Source organism: Nicotiana sylvestris, chromosome 2 (assembly GCF_000393655.2).
Source record: "Nicotiana sylvestris chromosome 2, ASM39365v2, whole genome shotgun sequence".
Lineage (NCBI taxonomy): Eukaryota > Viridiplantae > Streptophyta > Magnoliopsida > Solanales > Solanaceae > Nicotiana > Nicotiana sylvestris.
The window spans coordinates 160,391,041-160,409,027 of record NC_091058.1 but is presented as its reverse complement, the minus strand read 5'-3'; positions in this window follow the sequence as shown (position 1 = coordinate 160,409,027).

Below are 17,987 nucleotides of genomic sequence, written 5' to 3'. Positions count from 1 at the left end.
CTGCTCCTGTATGCAACTTTGTTAGTTTTGTGCTTGCATTGAATCTTTTAAGTTAATATTGGTCTACTAGTCAATACTTGAATGTCTACATTATTGATCAACCTGAGTCTGTTTTCCTACTCTACTTTGAGTTCTTGCAATGACTGCTTCACATTTGTAACAATTTGTGACTTGCTTCCCTACTAATATGTCTCTCAGCATGTCTATGGCTTACTTTATTCAATATTCCTTCAGTGATTACTTGACTCTAGGATAGTTATCAAATTTGTGATTACCTACCATGTCTAAATGCTGTTTTGTTTCATGGTGTGAGTTAACTTGGCTTTCTTTTGATACGGGGATATATATTTAGCATGAATTGGACCTTTTAGGCTTTAACATGTTTGGTATTATGCATCTGTGTATGACAATCTTTGTAACTCATACAAACTAGTTTCTCCCTAACTCTTTCAACATGATTCTGCATATGTATTGGTTTGCTAAATAATAAACCTGTTTCTAAGTCTTGTTTTTGATAAATTGTTCTGTGTTTTAAACTTTGCTATGTCTGCTTCCTAAAACTAAGTACATATTTTCAAACTCTGTCCCTTAACCATTACCCACTCTCTTTCATTTGTTACCTATGCTATTCTGAATCCTCATTCTTAGCCGGTTGAAAGCCAAGGCTATTAGGTTCTGTCCTTGACCTCCCTTGTGTGAGCACAACTCAGGGTCCATGTGAGACCCTTGTGAACTATGACACACTGGATTTGGTCTCCAGTCTTCCATTCACTATTTCTGGTAGGTTTCACGCGTGTGAGCATTTCCTTAGGTTCTTGAAGCCCTTGGCAACTCTGACACACTAGAGATTTGAGTTTCGTATGCTTATCCTTGAAATATGGGTAAATCATTTACTACTGGTTATTGTTTATCTATGAACATGAGCTTTTGGAGCTGTTGTGAGTTGAAGGACTGGCGTGTCCAGGTGTATTTAGGCATGTTGTAGGCTCCTTATAGTTTTACTTATTTTTGTAACTCATTCATTAAATTCTGGGCTATAACAATTATTTGTAATAACAATTCTGGGGTATTATTAAGAATGGGAAAGGATTTGTATTTTATGCTTGCAACATATTGGATAGAAATCTTGCCTATAGGTTCAACAATGTGATAATACATGTTCAGTTATCGTGTGTTAGAAATCATGCCTATAGGTATCCTATTATGTTCAACCATTATATGTTAGCAATCCAGCTTTTAGGTTCAATACATGGTTTAATTGTGTTTGAAACCATGCCTATAGGAAATTGTATATTGAATATGTGTGTACAAAACCTTAGTCACATGCTGCTCTGTTTAAAAATTATAGAAATCATGTCGATAAGATCTAAAAAATTGGAACAGTTTGTAGAAAGCATGCCTATAGGTTTGAAGCAACCACTTTATCATTTCTGCCCATTTGTTCAGGAGATTCTAAACACTGCGCTATTACTTTCACTAGACAACATGCCTATTGGATTTAGCAAATCTGGATCTCTTTTTGTGACCTACCACTATCTACTATTGCATAAATCACCTATATATCATGCCTATAGGTTTAACCGCTTATAATGTATAATCAGTAGGTAGCTGTATAGTCTTTCAGAAATTGTATTAAGAAATTTGCTTATATATATATATATATATATATGAAACTGTCCGCCCATACAAATCCAGATTCATATAGAAATCCTACCTAAACATTTCTATAATCTTAAATATTTAAAATCAGCAATTGTCTTTGTTAACCTAACTTGCGTGCATTTGTTGCATTATTGCAGAGGCCAACTTGAGCCCTTGTTTGCTTATAAATGAAAGTCCTAACTGTTTTGTCTGTCGCTTAGTATTTTTTCCTTTTGAGAAACCTAGGTTAGGGTCTAGAACTACCTAAATAGAGGTCCAAATCCTCCTGGACCATAGGAATGGGACGGGTAGTGCATGCATAGGTTACGCATCAATTATTTTCGTTTAATGAACTTCCCAGATTCCCTATTTTTTTTTCTTATCTTTGATCACATTGACTAATACATAGAATTGAGTTCGGCCGGGACCCATAGTTGTGGACCTCGAATAGTGCCTAACACCTTCTCTTCGAGGTAATTTCTAGCCCTTACCCGATCTTTAGTGATGCAAACTGGTTAAACAGAGTTATCTCCAAATAGGTGTGCTGGCGCACCTTAATTCGTTAGGTGGAGACTCTCTCTTATAAAAACTTTAAAAGAGTTGTCAATGTCGAAACCCGATTTCGCGAGAAAAAGGGGCGCGACACCCGCCCGGTCAATACCCAGGTCTAATGGTAGATTCTGTCTACCCACGACCCCATGAGTTCATATTTATGATTAGTTCAAAATCTGAGTCCAAATCAACTCTCAAAACTCACTTTCTTATTTTTCAAAAACTTGACAAATTTTTACAAATTTTTACTTTGATTCATATGATTTTGATGCTAAAATCTAAGGTATGTTGATGGAATATGATTAGAAATAGATTAGAATTATTTACCTAAGGTTTGTAGATGAAAATCCCCTCTCCAAATCACATCCTACCGAGTTTATGGTTCAAAAATGAAAGAATGAGAGATAAAATCCCAACTATTCAGACCTTAAGTTCAGTTGTAGTTATTGCAATTGTGATATGGAGAACCCTCACAATTCAGATTAAATCCTCGCAATTGCATCACTGAAGGCATTGGGAGCTTCTTTAAAAATGCGAAGATGGTTTTGCAATTGCGACAAAAATCATCGCAAATGTGAACCTAGCCAGACCAGACTTGCTTTGCAAATATAACCAAGGCATCACATTTGTGATACCTGTAAGATCCCTATTATAGTCTCAAATAAGACCATGTTGTTTGTAAGTGTGACACCAGAGGGCACGAGACACCACGCTTAAATTTTTACTCCAAAACACTTCCGGATGCATCTGAAACTCATCCGAGCCCTCGGGACTCCAAATCACACATCCACACAAGTCTAAAACCATCATACAGACACACTCACATGACCAAAACACAAAAATAAAACCTAAAATTACGAATCAAACATTAAACGCATGAATTTCAAAGAAATTTTCAACAAGTTCTAGAATTACAACTAAACGTCTGAATCCTATCAAATTAACTACAACCGACACCAAAATTTGCATACAAGTTCTAAACACCATAACAAACCTATTCCAAGTCCCAAAATCAAATTCCAAACTTTATAGCTAAAAGTCAACCTATGGTCAAAAGTTTCAACTTCAAATTGCTAAATTTTGGCAAATACACATAAATTAACCTACAGAAAATCAATTCCGGTCATACGCCCAAGTCCGAAATCATGATACGAAGCTATTGGCGTCATTAAAACACAATTTTGGGGTAGTTTTTACAAAAGTTAAAGTTTAGTCAACATTTTCTAATTTAAACTTCTAAGTCAAGGATCAAAGGTCCAAATCAACCCGAAAGCTTCTTGGAACGAAACTAACCAATCATGCAACTCATAAAATCATAAGCACATGTTTGAAAGAAATTACACAAAATGACCCATCGACTTGTTTTGGATGAATGATTTTCATTTTAGAAGATTTAAGTATGAAGAGTTATTGACCTAGGTTTGACTTTTGGGTAAACGGACACGAAATCGAGTTATAATTATTCCAATAGGCTTGTATGATAATTTTGGACATATCCACAAAGTTTGGTCAAATTTCGATGAGTTTTGGATAAGTTTGGTTTGTATGGTGATTGATTTCGTTTTCGACGTCGATTTGAGTATAAAGGTTACCATATTGAGCCAACGACCTTTGATTTATTTTTCGATTAAATAATTATATCCATATCATAATTTTGGAACTATAACAACTGCAATCATCAAGTTTCGACGTTGTATGAGAAACTTACGGTCATTTTACCAAGAATTGGATTTTCAGATTTTTTTCAGATTAATTACGAAATTGCCACCGAATACCTATTAAAAATCTGCACTATTTCCAAATATTGAAACCAACATGTATCCTTCACTGTAAGGTCAAATGGAGTGTTTCAAAAGCTTAACATGACTGGAATTTCTTGAGGAATCCATTGGAGGTATCAAAAGTGAGTTTCGGGATTATGCGGCACAAGAAACGAGGGAGAACAGCTGGGTAGAAGCATATATATTAAGGATTTGTTCATTTTGTCATATTTTGAGTTGGAGAGCTCGGATTTGGACGATTTTGGAGGTAATTTTTGCCACATGGATTGGGGGTAAGTGTTCTATACTCGATTTTGGTTATATTTCATAAATGTGTTTTCGTTTTTGGCATTTTATTGATGATTCCAATGTGAAATTTAGGGAGCTTTGTCTAAAATTTTATAAATCAAAATTTTGAGTTTTGAATATCGATTCGGAGTCAGATCTGAGTGAAACTAGTATGGTTAGACTCATAATTGAATGAGTGGTTGGATTTTGAGAGTTCCGTCGAATTTTGAGGTGCGGTCTCGGGTTTGACTTTTTGATTGACTTTGAGATTTTGATTAAAATTTCTACCTTTATCATTTGGGTTTATTTTCTTTGGCATTATTTGATATTCTTGAGTTTCTTTTGGCTATTTTGGAGTTGTTCGGTGGTCGGTACGCGCGAGATGGCATTTTCGGAGTATTGCTTGGCTTTCTCGATATTGGATTTGGCTTGTTCGAGGTAAGTAAAACTTCTAAACTTGGTGCTGAGGGTATGAATCCTTGAACATAGGTGTTATATGTTTGGTGTTGAGGTGTCACACATGCTAGGTGACGGGCATATGGGCGTGCACCATATGAATTATGACTCGGTTGATTTTGTGATGCTGTGTAGTTACCTGATCTTGTTTCTATCCATGAATTTCTATGTGTTAGAGTAATTGAGTTGTGAATCATGTTTAGGCTGTATGTTTATTCTGTTGGGACCCACTGAGCTCATCTCTTCTATTGAGTTATTTGCTTAAATTACAATTACATGCTTAGTCATATTCATTCATTCGTATATCATATCTCACTCTCTGTTATCATTTGTGATCACATCATGTTATCATTGTTTGGGCTGATTGGTATGAGATTTGTGAGTCCACACATATGGAAAGATTGATGACTGAGTTGGGTCCCAAGAACCATGTTGTGAGAGATATGGTGGAGGAGGCTGCATGCTACAACAAGCAATATTGGCTTTATTATTATTATTATTATTATTATTATTATTATTATTATTATTATTATTATTATTATTATTATTATTATCATTATTATTATTATTATAATATAGATTGGGCTGCATGACACAGTAGGCCATATGGGTTTTATATTAGCGCTTGGATAGGATCCGCCCCTCTAGAGTCTGACATACCAGAAATGAGCGCATGTACCATACAATGCTGAGTGACTGAGTGTGCAGAGTGATTGATCATGATGAGCGGGAGTGCGAGATAGTGAGATTGAGTACTCTGAGAGTGTGAGTACCTGAGTTCATCACTATGATGCATTGCATATGACATGCATACTTAACTTACAAGCATAGAGTTACATTTCCTCATGCTACACGATTTGTGACATTCATGACTTCACATGCATATTGACATGTAATTATAGAGATGTACTTCTCTCATGCTATCTGATAATGAAAAATCTTATCTATCATTGAATATTTTTAGGGAAAAATCATTGTTTTCAGATATACTCATGTTTTGGTGATTTCGGTGAAAGATTTAAGTTTTACCATTATACCTTAAAAGCATGCCTATTTTCCGTAACTGTGGACAAGATGATCATAATATCATTTGAGTTATTACTTGTACTATTTTTATTATATTATTATGAGTTGTTTGTGGATATTGGTGTTGGGCTCTGACCGTTATCCAAGCTCGTTGCTACTTTTAACCTAAGGTTAGGTTTGTTTCTTACTGAGTACATGAGGTCAGTTGTACTCACGTGCAGATTTTGGAGCTGATGTTGCTATGTATGGCAGGAGCTGACATTGAAGATGTACCTGTGTTCCGGTTACAGCTGCATCTTGTTCTTGGTAGCTTTAGTTTTTTAAATCAATTTATGTATGTTTCAAACATATGATATATTTATTTCATATCGGCTTTGTAAAATCTAAGTCTTAGAAGCTCATGATTTGTACTACCAATCCTTGAGGAGTTGTATAATATTCAGTTATTTCATTTTTTACTCTAACCATTATCATTTTATTGTGGTTTATTGTTAATTGGCTTACCTAGTTGGCTGGGTTAGGTACCATCACGACTAGTTAGATTTTGGGTCATGATAAGTTGGTATCTGAGATCTAGGTTCATAGGTTCTACGAGTCATGAGCAAGTGTCTAGCAGGGTCGTGTGGATTGGTATGATGACGTCCATACCTATCTTCGAGAGGCTACATGCCATTTATAATAAACTTCCCATCTTTCTTTCCTTATCGTGCGACATTGATTCATCTTGAAGAATATCTCTTTGAATTTCCTTCCACTCACTCGTATGCATATGTGAGTGCTTGGTATCGGTTGTACATCGACAACTTGTGATTCTATGGATGAGGTACGATATGTGTTTCATGTGTTTTTGGTGATGGGCCAGTTTGGAGGACTTGATGCCGGGTTAGGACCGCAACTTAGGCTCGGTAGTTTTAGTTATGTAAGCATGTGTTTTGGACTTGTATGTCTAGTTGTGTCCCTATGAGTGGGACTGGTGGCTTGGTGAGTAGTTGGATGGCTATATGATCAGTAACATGTGACTGCGGGATGTGTTCAAATGGTTTGAATGTGACCGAAAGAGTTTTCTTCAGATTTAAAAAGGACTATTGGATGCTCAATTTATGTGGATGTGTTATATATTTTTATGTTATGAAGGTTTTTGAGAGATTCTTTCGTGTTACTTCACTTGTGGAACGAAGTAGATTTTCATGTCTTCTTATTTAGTTCAGACTCAGGAAGATAAAGTGATTGTATAGTAGTTGTGGTTGTGAAAAGGTATAGAGTGATATCATTTTGATGCTAAAGCAGGGTGATCGGAATGAATTTAGAAGAACAGTTATCTATTTGAAGCATAAAATTTGAAAGGTTTGACTAAGTTTTGACTTGTTAGTATATATTCTCGGATTGGAGTTTATATGATTTGTTTAGCTCCGTTAGGTGATTTGCGACTTAGGAGCGTGATCGGAATGTATTTTGGAGGTCCGTGGAAGGTTTAGGCTTGAATTGGCGAAATTGAAATTTTGGCATTTTCCGGTTGATAGGTGAGATTTTGATATAGGGGTCGGAATGGAATTCCGGAAGTTGGAGTAGGTCCATTGTTTCATTTGTGATGTGCATGCAAAATTTTAGGTCATTCGGGCAAGGTTTCATAGACCTTTTGATCGAATTCAGAATTCGGATGTTTTTGGGATTCTTAGGCTTGAATCCAATGATGCTTTAACGTTTTGATGTTTTTTTGAGCGTTACAAAGGTTGGAACAAGTTTGAATGACGATATTGTATATGCTGGCATGTTTCGTTGAGGTCCCAATGGCCTCGGGTGAGTTTCGGGTGGTAAACAGATCAATTTTTGGACTTTGGACTTGGCAGTTTTGCTGGTTTTTGTTGCAGAGATTTTTGTTCATCGCATTCGCGGTTAGGGACTCGCGTTCGCGAAGAGTGTTCTCGAGGAGGTGAATTCTGTTCTTCGCATTCGCGCTTTAGGTGTCACGTTCGCGATGTGTTGATGTTGTGTTCTTTGCGTTCGCGCCTTGGTGGTCACGTTCGCGTAGTTATATCTCCAGTAGGTATCGCGTTCTCGAGGCTTGTGCCACAAACGCGTAGAGCATTTTGGGAATTAATATTTTTTACTCATCGCGGACGCGATGGGAGTCTCGTGTTCGCGAAAGAGGAAGCCTGGGCAGCCTTATAAAGTACTCTATTTCGAGGATTTCGGTCATTTTTGCATTTTTAGAGCTATGGAGCTCGGGAGAAGACGATTTTGGAGGGGATTTTCAGAGGAGTGATTGGGGTAAGTGTTATTCACCCAAATTTGGTTAAATACCAAGATTTTGTCTTAATTTTTATCATTTAAATTGGGAATTAGGAATGAAAATTGGAAGAAAATTGGAGAGTTGAATTGGGGATTTAAGGGGCCATTTGAGGTCCGATTTTGATGTTCTTGGTACGTATAGACTCGTAAAAGTGTAAGGATTCTATTGATGTAATTTTTATCAGATTTCGAGATGTAGGCCCGGGGGTCGGGTTTGGCCAATTTCGGGATTTTCGATGTAAATTGGTTATTTTCAAGTGGGCTTTGTTCCCTTAGCACATTTTAATGGTATCAATCTGATTTTGGTTAGATTTGGAGCAATTGGAGGCCAATTCAAGGGGTAAAGGCATCACGGGCTAGAGCTTGGACCAAATTGAGGTAAGTAATGATTGTAAATTCTGTCCTGAGGGTATGAAACCCCGTATTTTACATCTTTGTGCTACTTTGAGGTTATGAACATGCTAGATGACGAGCGTGGAGTCGTGCACTATTGGGGATATTGACATGGTCCGTCCCTTGTGACTGTTAAGTCGCGTATTTGATGGAAAACTGTTTGATATAATTGTGTTTCGAAAAGTATTGCTATGTTTTGGGAGGAATGCCATATCTGGGCCTCGTGCCAACTGTTTTGGACCCTTATGGGCTTTTTAACTACTGTCCCTCACTTTTTTGACTTAATAATCGTGCTCAGTCATGTTCTGTTTTATTGATTTCTTAACTCAGCTTTATCTACTAAATTTTGATACTATAAATGATATCTTGAGCTGAACGACCTGTTTTACTGATAGTCCGAGTGGTTTGTGTGGTTGATGGCTGAGGTAGACCGAGGGTCTGATCATGAGGTTAATGAATGGGAGAGGTCGAGGGCCTAGTTGTGAGGATTTTATACTTATGGATCGGGCTGCACGCTACAACAAATATTTTGGATTGGGTTGTACGCTGCAGCGATAAAGTGCTTGAGCTGTAAGAGCCCCTCCGGAGTCTGTTCACCCCCAATGAGCGCAGTCGACTACATATATGGATCGAGCTGCACGCCGCAGTGGTTATGATGAGGTAACTATTGAGCGTGAATGCTAAGTGTGAGCACTAATTGCTGAGAGTTGAGTCATGAGTGACTGAGTGGCTTGCCTGAGGGGCTATATATATATACACATATACGAGTGATGCTTTGCCTGAGAGGCCTGTTTATGAACTTACTGTTTTTCACTCCTCCTTAAAGTCAGTTTTTGTTGAATATGTTGATTAAATTACTGCTTTCACTCATCTTTGGACCGAGTCTGTATTGAAAATGTTGAACAAATGCTTAAACAACTTTCATTTAAATTGAAGTTTTACAAGGTGTTCGGAATTTAGTCACTAATTTGTCTTTGTTACTACCTCCGAGTTTTTTCTTAAGTTATGAAATGGTTATGAATTTCTATTTGTCGAGGGGCTGTATACGAACTATGTTTTGCCCGAGGGGCCGATTACAATTTTCATCACTTTCACTATATATATTTCATTAAACCTCTATTGAAAAGGTTAGAAAGATATTTTCTAATGGATTTTACTGAAGTTGGAAATTTTAACAAAATGATTTGAATGGTATCCTGTTTTGGGAACATAATGTAACCACTGTTATGCTATGATGTGGTTTACTTGATTTCTTACTACTCATTTTTCATTTACTTTTATTACTTACTGAGTTGTCATACTCACATTACTCCCTGCACCTTGTGTGCAGATTCAAGTATTTCTGATCTCGGTGGCATGTTCATCGCAGTTAGCAAGGTAGCTGCCTAGCAATCGCCGCCCTGCTTTTCTCCCTCCTTTAATCTTCCTTAATGTAATCTTGTGATTTTCCCGGCCATGTTGATCTTTATGTTGTTAGACAGTTGTAGTAGATGCTAATGACTAGTGACACCCTGATGTCGGGCTTATGTATTTATTCCGCACTATTCATTTAAACTTACATCACGAGATTATTGATTAATAAATGGTATAAAAATAACTTTTATTGAATAATGGTAGATTTGGGAGTTGTGTCGACCGTCCTAGTTTCACGATAGGCGCCATCACGACTGGGTCGGTTTTTGGGTCATGACAGGTTCTTATCAGAGCTTAGGTTACATAGGTCTCACGAGTCATAAGCAGGTTTAGTAGAGTATCGCGGATCGGTACGGAGACATCTATACTTATCCTCGGGAGGCTGCAAAACCTTTAGGAAAAACTTCACATTCTTGAATTCTTGTTGTGCGTCCTTAATTCAGTTTGAAATGTAACTATTGAAATTCCTTCCACGTGTTCGTATGCACGTATGAGCTCTCAGTATCATATATGATTCGATGGCTTGTGATTCCCTGATCGAGGGGTGAGATGTGATCTCTCTGTGTTGATGTTGGGTTAGTCTGGAGGACTTAAGGTCGAGTTTTGCCTATAGCTTGATCATTGAGGCGTTGATTGTGTGAGCACGTGTTTTTGGATTTGTATGTCCGATAGTGTCCCTATTAGTGGGAGTGATGACCGGATAGCTATGTGATGAGTATGATGTGACTACGAGATGTGTACATATGATTTGAACGAGACAAGAAGGGTCAGCTTGGGGTAGTAAGAACTATCCGGTGTTTGATTTCCATCATGATTTGATGTATATCCCGAGTTGTAAGCGGGTTGAATGACCTTTTCATGTTGCCTAGTTGGGAAGTGAAGTAAATTTCACGTTGTGATATGAGTTCAGACTTAGGAAGATTAAGTGACTGCGTAATGTTTATGCCGGTGGAAGGGTATAAAGAGATGTTAGTTTGAGGCGAAGCATGTGAGTTATCTCCTGGAGATTGTTCTGAAGTTTGCATGATCCTTATATCGTTCATTGGAAGATCTTTCTTACCAGTGAAATATATGTGTTACAATTTTAATTTGGGTTGCTTAAGAGAGAGGGCTTGTCTGTCACGAGGGTGAATACGAGATTTGCAGAAGATTTATAGTACTAAATGATTTGTGTTTCACTAGATTATGAAGGATTGAGTTTAATTTCACTATGGTATTATGGAAGTAATAGAGTATATGCATTATGAGTTATGGTGTGTTTTAATCCATGACTTTGAGCCAAGTGGGGGAGTCTGCTATTGATCAGTTGATTGCACGGTTATGTGCTATGATGGTTCCAGTTTGGGACATGCCAGTGAATCAATGATGGCTTACAGAGGTTGAGACCGAGGATGGCTCGAGTAAAAGAAATTTCAATAAAAGTTATGCTATGCTTATGGGTGTATGAGAATCACGGAATGACTTAAGTTGTTATTGGTAAAGGATGTACAGTGCATGGGACATGAAGTTGCTTGGTTGCATTAAGGTGAGGTTACATCCTACGGTGTTGGAGTGCTATTGGAGCACATGTTGTCTGGTCCGTTTGATCAGTCTAATTGCGGTTTGGGTAGAGTGGATGACTCTTGAGAATGGTTCTAATGGGTTCAATATGTTACATGTAATAATTGGATATTTTGAAGTTGTATATTTAGCTAGATCTGAGGTTTTCATTGGAGGGTGTCAAGACTTGTGGTATTTCTATATTTTTATGGATTCTACACATCAGTATCATGAAGGTGAAGGTAATTCGGAAGGAACTCAGAGAATTTGGAAAACTTGGTAGTAGGTTGGATCGGCAAGGTAACAGATATAATCAGTTCTTGGGTGCTTATGATGCACTGGGTTTCTACAGGTGTTTCGTGGCAATGCTCTTGGGTTTTGATGGCCTGTGTAGCTGGGTTGAGTTAGAGGAATTTAGTCCTAACGGTTTGGTCTTGTGAAAATGGAATTCGAAGAGTTCTTGATGGTTTTTACCACGGTTAGAGATGCATATTTTCTACTGGCATGAGGAGCATAGGATTTATAATGATTTTCTCCTAGATGGGATCAAATGGAAAAGTTCTTGGCTGGCTGAGTACGTAGTCGCTTGTAGCTCGCAGTGAATTATGAAGTTCTCATATTTATTATTGGATGGTATGATATATGCGTATGTTGTGTGGGGTTGAGATTTGCATGTTTAAAGTCACGGTTTAGTTTTGAAAGGAAGTTCATAAATTCTTAGGCAACATGGACAACTTCGCGTGACTAGATAAATGAGATCACTGATTGGTGTGGCTTGATGAGGGTATACATTTCAAAAAGGGCGATGTGTTTGAGTTATGGATGCTTTATTGGTATTTCGGTTGTTGATACCTAATTTTTCCTTATATATTTTTCAATATGCAAAATATTTTCAAAATAGCATATATATGCAATATATAAGTATGTCCAAATGTTTTATTATTTTTCCATAATTTTTAAAAGTTTAAATTGATTTATTTTCTCCCTTTTTATCCATAAAATCTCATTAATTATTTCCAAAATTATTATTTTTGATAATTCATCTATTGAATCTTTATATTTATGACAAAATATAGCTAATGTAATTTTTATACATTTTTACAATTTTATTTAGTATTTTTAAAGCTAAATTGCACATAATTGCAATATTGGCCCTTTTAAGGTTTAAATATGTTTTGTACGTATAAAATTTGGCCCTATATTGTTAAATTGTTATTTATGTGTTATAAATCATTTTAGAACTTTTAATTTATTTTCAGAAACTATTTACTATTTTTTATAAATTAAAAGGGAAAATGGCTATTTAAATAACAGCCCATTTGTATTTCAATTATAGCCTAAATTAGACCGCAAATCTCCAGCCCAATTTTGATTTAAACCCGACCCCGACCCTTTTAAAACCAACCCTAACCTGGATCCCCACCTGTTGATCATTCAGATCAACGACCATCATTCTGCCTTACCATTTTTAACCCCCAACGACCCCCTAACCTAAATCATTTCTCACCAGTCCGCTGACCTTGAATCCCATCTCCTCTCAAACTCTCTCTGAAAACCTAAGGCTAACCTTAGTTGCCGCCACCCAAATCCACCCTAAATCCCTTCAATCCTCACTCAATCCATGGACTCCCACGGCTGTTTGAGACGTGTACTCGTCTTCTATATCTCCTTGTGGCCTTATTTCGTGATCCCATGGAAAGATCTCAAAGAGATCTAATCCAGATCCTGCTCGACTTCCGTCTATGGTCTTTTTCCGACTATCTATCGCCGATCGAGTCAGATCCATGGCTTTACTGGCTAGATCGGTAATTTTTTAAAGTTTTTCTCACTTTTCTGGGTTCTCTAAAACCCTAACCTTTATGATCTTTCTATTTTCTATCAGATCCATCTTAGATATGTGTATGTTATGAGCCTCTTTAGTATTTTCCTCAAAGCTTTTTCGATTTTTTCAAAGCGACTCTCCGTCTTAAAAAATTAGGGGTTTTCTTAAAAGACTTCTTCTCTAATGTTTCAGTATTAGCTTATGATTTTACTGTGTTTAAATGATTTGTTTATGTTTTTCTTCTATCTGGTTCATCGTATTAAAAACCCTAAGTGTTTTGGTTATATCCAGGGTTCTGATACTCTCTTTGTTTACTTTATATGCATGCTTGGTTATATTAAGTTCTTTGTGTTTGAAACCTTTTTCTTGTTTGACTTAGCTGATTCTGAGTTCTTACCATTTTTTTAACTCGACTATTGTTAAAACGCTAATTTCTTAAAAGGTTTTCCTCATTTATTTTTGTGAGTTCTTTACTTGTTTCTGACTTTTTTTTACCTGTTAGACTGGTTTCTTCACTTTGGTTCTACGTGTGTGTCATTACTGCTTGACCTTGTTGATTACCATGCTTTGAATAGTCTTTAGCCTATTCATGTCACTCATGTATGTTTATGTTCATCTAGTTTGCTCCTTTTTATCAATATGCTTGACCCTGCATGTCTAATAAGCCTATTCATTCCTTTCTATTTATATGTTGAAGTGCAGAATCATGACCATTTCTTGATTGATCCTGATTTCCTTAAGTTACGACTAATTGCAAAAAAGTTTTCTTATAAACCCAAATTTTACTCATTTGTTTAAATTGATTGATTCCTTCCCTTTATTTGATGTGATGTTTTACCCCGCTGAATCCTTTCCCCAAATTAAGTAAATTCTGTACCTAGACTCAATTGTATACTCAATATTTTTACTATCCCTTATATGGTCAAAAATCAATCTTCCTCAGATTGATTTTATTTCCTTAATTATCCCGTTAGTATCCGTTAAGCAGTAATTCCTTGATTAAAGGGAAGTACTTGTATTAACGGGATTGTGATTATTGCCATATTTGTGTTCAACCTTTACTTGCTACCTTATTTTCTACTCATTTTCAAAGCTATAAAAACCGTACCCTCTCTTTTCTAAACACACGAACATATAGTTCAGAACACACACATACACACTCAAAACTCTCTCTTTCTCTACTGCTACTTGTGCTACTGCTTTGCCTAGCTGGCTGAAACCCAAGGCTAGACAACGGAATCCTACTTGCTTTACCTTTCTGCACTTTGCTTTCTCAACTGGTATGTCCTAGTTTAATGTTAAAGCTTCAACAATAATATTCTTCTTTAATTGTTTTAGTTTCTCTCACTCTTGTCTAATTCTGCTTGTGATTCTGTTATGAAACCTGCAGTCAAGTTACATTACTAGCATGCTATAATGTCTCCATCCCCCTTTAGATTATTGCACTCCCCTATGTGTGTTTCAAGGCATACTCTGACAGTCACTTAGTGTGTACTTGTCATCCCAAGTCCCTATCCCTTCAATGTGCTTATAATCTTTCTGACTAGCCTGTGATCATGCCAGTATCATTTATTCCTGTACATACCCAACTAGTCCTAAGACCCTTGATGGGGTTATATGTTTACAGTCAAATATGTGTGTGTCCCAAATCCATTGACCCCATGTATGACTACTGATTCTGAGTGTGATACCATCTTGGGAGTTTGAGTGTCCCAAATCCCACCTCTATTACTGATTGCTTTCAAAAATGGACTATCATTCCAGCTTTTAAACAAATCCCTTTCAACACGTGTTTTGCACTTCCACTATACTCTTAGAATCTAGGTTCTGCCCCTCTTGTGTGAGCCTTGCCTTGGGACCCTTGAGCTCCATCTGAATTTGGACACATAAGAGCTGGCCGTTCCACACTGCACTTACTCCTGGTTATGCAATTTGTGTGTGAGCATTGCCCGGGATCTTTTGAGGTCCTTAAAGAACTCTGACACACCCAGATATGAGCAAGGCTTTGGAACAATATTTGCATTGAAGTGGTTTATTACATAACTCAGAGAGAAGTGAGGATCAGGCTTCCTATGGTTGTAACTTCTTATTTTTGCACTTCTTTTGTAATTCAAGCATTTGGTCTGTAATAATTTGTAAACAAGTATGGGGTTGGCTAGTTAAAAGGGATGGGAAATATGCATGCTTTAGCTATCAAAAGGGTAGAAAACATGTTATTAGGTTTATATTCCTATTTGCACAATAGAAACCATACTTAGGACTCATTTCATACATTAGAGATCATGTTCCTAGGACATACACTTATTGTTTTCAGCATGTCCATTTCACTATAACATCACTTAGAAAATCCTGTGTTAAATATGTTAATAATTGGTGTTTATGTGACCATGTTCTTACTGCCATGCACACTTAGAGATCCAGTTTTAGGCTAAACTAATAAGCATATCATCTCTGCATATTCTGGAAATCGTGTTCAAACACTGTAATATTTGTGCATATAGAAATCCTGCCTAGGATTCTGCATTATTATGCATCTCTGTACATTAGATGCCATGTCTTTAGAATTTCATTTATATTCCCTTAAACATGCTTAGGCTAACTATGAATGCATAATAGGATTAAAGCAACTTTACTCAGTTTTTACAAGCAACTGACCGTAATTCTATGTGTTGAACACCTAGAACAACATGTTGTAGGTAATATAATAATCTCCAAACTGTCTTAGAAATCCTGAATAACTACTGAATACTGCTTATGCCTAGGCAAGCCTTAGGTAATGACCTAAATAAAACTGGAGCTACTTTTGTTTAATTATAAACTACTACAACCAGCAGACATGCCTGATTCAGACTTCTTTTCTGAGTTATTTAATGAATCTGTTTCTGACTTTAACACCCTGCTTTAGGATTTTTAAAATTCAAACCTTAACTGTGTATGAGTCGTGTTGTCTATGTGTACTGTTTGCGGAGGTATAACTAAACCTTCTATTTGCTTATATGTTTCCCCTAATTGCAGTTTTATATGTTTTGTATGTCGCCTTAGCATTTTATCTTTTAGCCTAAGGGTCAGCCTAGAACCTCCTTCTTATAGGAATAGAAGTCCTAAATTCCTCTGGGACTGATAGGAATGGGACGGGTAACAACATGCAATAGAGGTCAAGACCAACTCACACTTTAATTACCTTCATGGGGCAGGAAAGGGTAGATATGAATATGATGACAGGTGCGCTAATACCACGTATATCCCCTCTTCTAAGGAGTGTTATATCGGGTATTGCATTGATGTGATCCATATTACAAACAAACCTAGGACACCCATTTATTTTTATACGTATGCTTAGACTATAACTCTTTCCAAAACCTTGCTTTTATTGTTTTTCAAACACTTGTGTATTTAAACTCATAATCTCCTATTATTTGAGCCTTTATTTGTTTGCTAATTGCATAAATTCACAAAAACTATCTTGTCGGAAATCACACTAGTGGATCATGAGGGGTGCCTAACACCTTTCCCTTAGGATAATTTCAAGCCCTTACCCTATCTCTGGTTATCAAACATAGTTGTAGTTGGACCTTATAGGTGCCCTAACAGACCTTAAAGTTATTAGGTGGAGAATCTTCAAATACCCAATTCCTAAAAAGGAAATGAGTCATTACACCTCATGAACGTCAAAACCCGGACTCCTCTCCGTGGACGGAAAATGGGGGCACGACATTGGCACTATCTTGTCTGATCGACTGTTGATATTTAAGGTTTGCTTGGTGGCATAGAAGAATTTTTCGAAGTACCCCTTGTGGGATGATCGAGTAGTAGGGATGTGTTAGATATTCGGGTGGTGGAGTTGGGATCAGATATAGTAATTCATGTGCTTTATGGATTTGAAGATTGGGAGTTCTCATGAACATGCTATTTCACGGTTGTGGACTGTAAAGATGTGGGTAAGATAGTCAGATGATAGTATGTGCTATGATTCAGTCATTGTGAACCTTCAGAGGGTTATTTATCTATTGTGGCTGACCAAAGTCGATGTGTGGTTCATTGGTAGGCCCAACATGGATGTGTATTCTGCATCGGGTCGGAATTGTGACTCCAAACTGTTTGTGTTACGAGGAGTTGTGATTTGTTGGTTATAGGCACATGTGTTGCGATTTTATTGGGGTCTCTCAGTGGAATTCGAGTGGGAGGGGTATTGCGTATTGCTCGGCAGATGGCATATCGGTTGTGTCCTTTCTGGTTTGTGTAATGTTATGTCAATTGCTTCGTAGTGGTTATGATGATTTCTTTGGTTCTAGACATCAAATTGCATGTGGTTGTCGATTTGAGCATAGTGACTTGAGGTGTTTCATGTTGGACCAGTGTTTGGATGAGGTCGCGCATTGGAGTGAAGCTATGTGGAGGTATGACCCTATGAGATAGATTCGTGTGTTCTGGTTCTATGATGTGTGATGGGTTCTCAGCATTGTGTTGTGGTGATACTAGTGAGCTTGCAGTACAACTCTTTCATTCGGGTCATTTTCATGATTTGAGTGCATTCGGATTATTGCTTATTGGTGTGTGGGTTGCACGAGTTGTGGCTTTAGATGGTATTTATATGCCATGTCACCAGAGTAGTTGTGTTGGGTTAGATGAGATCGTTGGGATCTAGAATAAATACAAACAAATTCAGTTTCAGCACGTTGGAAGGATAATATCGAGGTTCGACTTAAAAATTTACTATGGTTCTTACCAAAAGAGAGGGAGCTTCATGAATGGTTGATCTGAGAAACGATTACAAATCTGTGTGTTTCTTTTATCATTGGCAGTATATA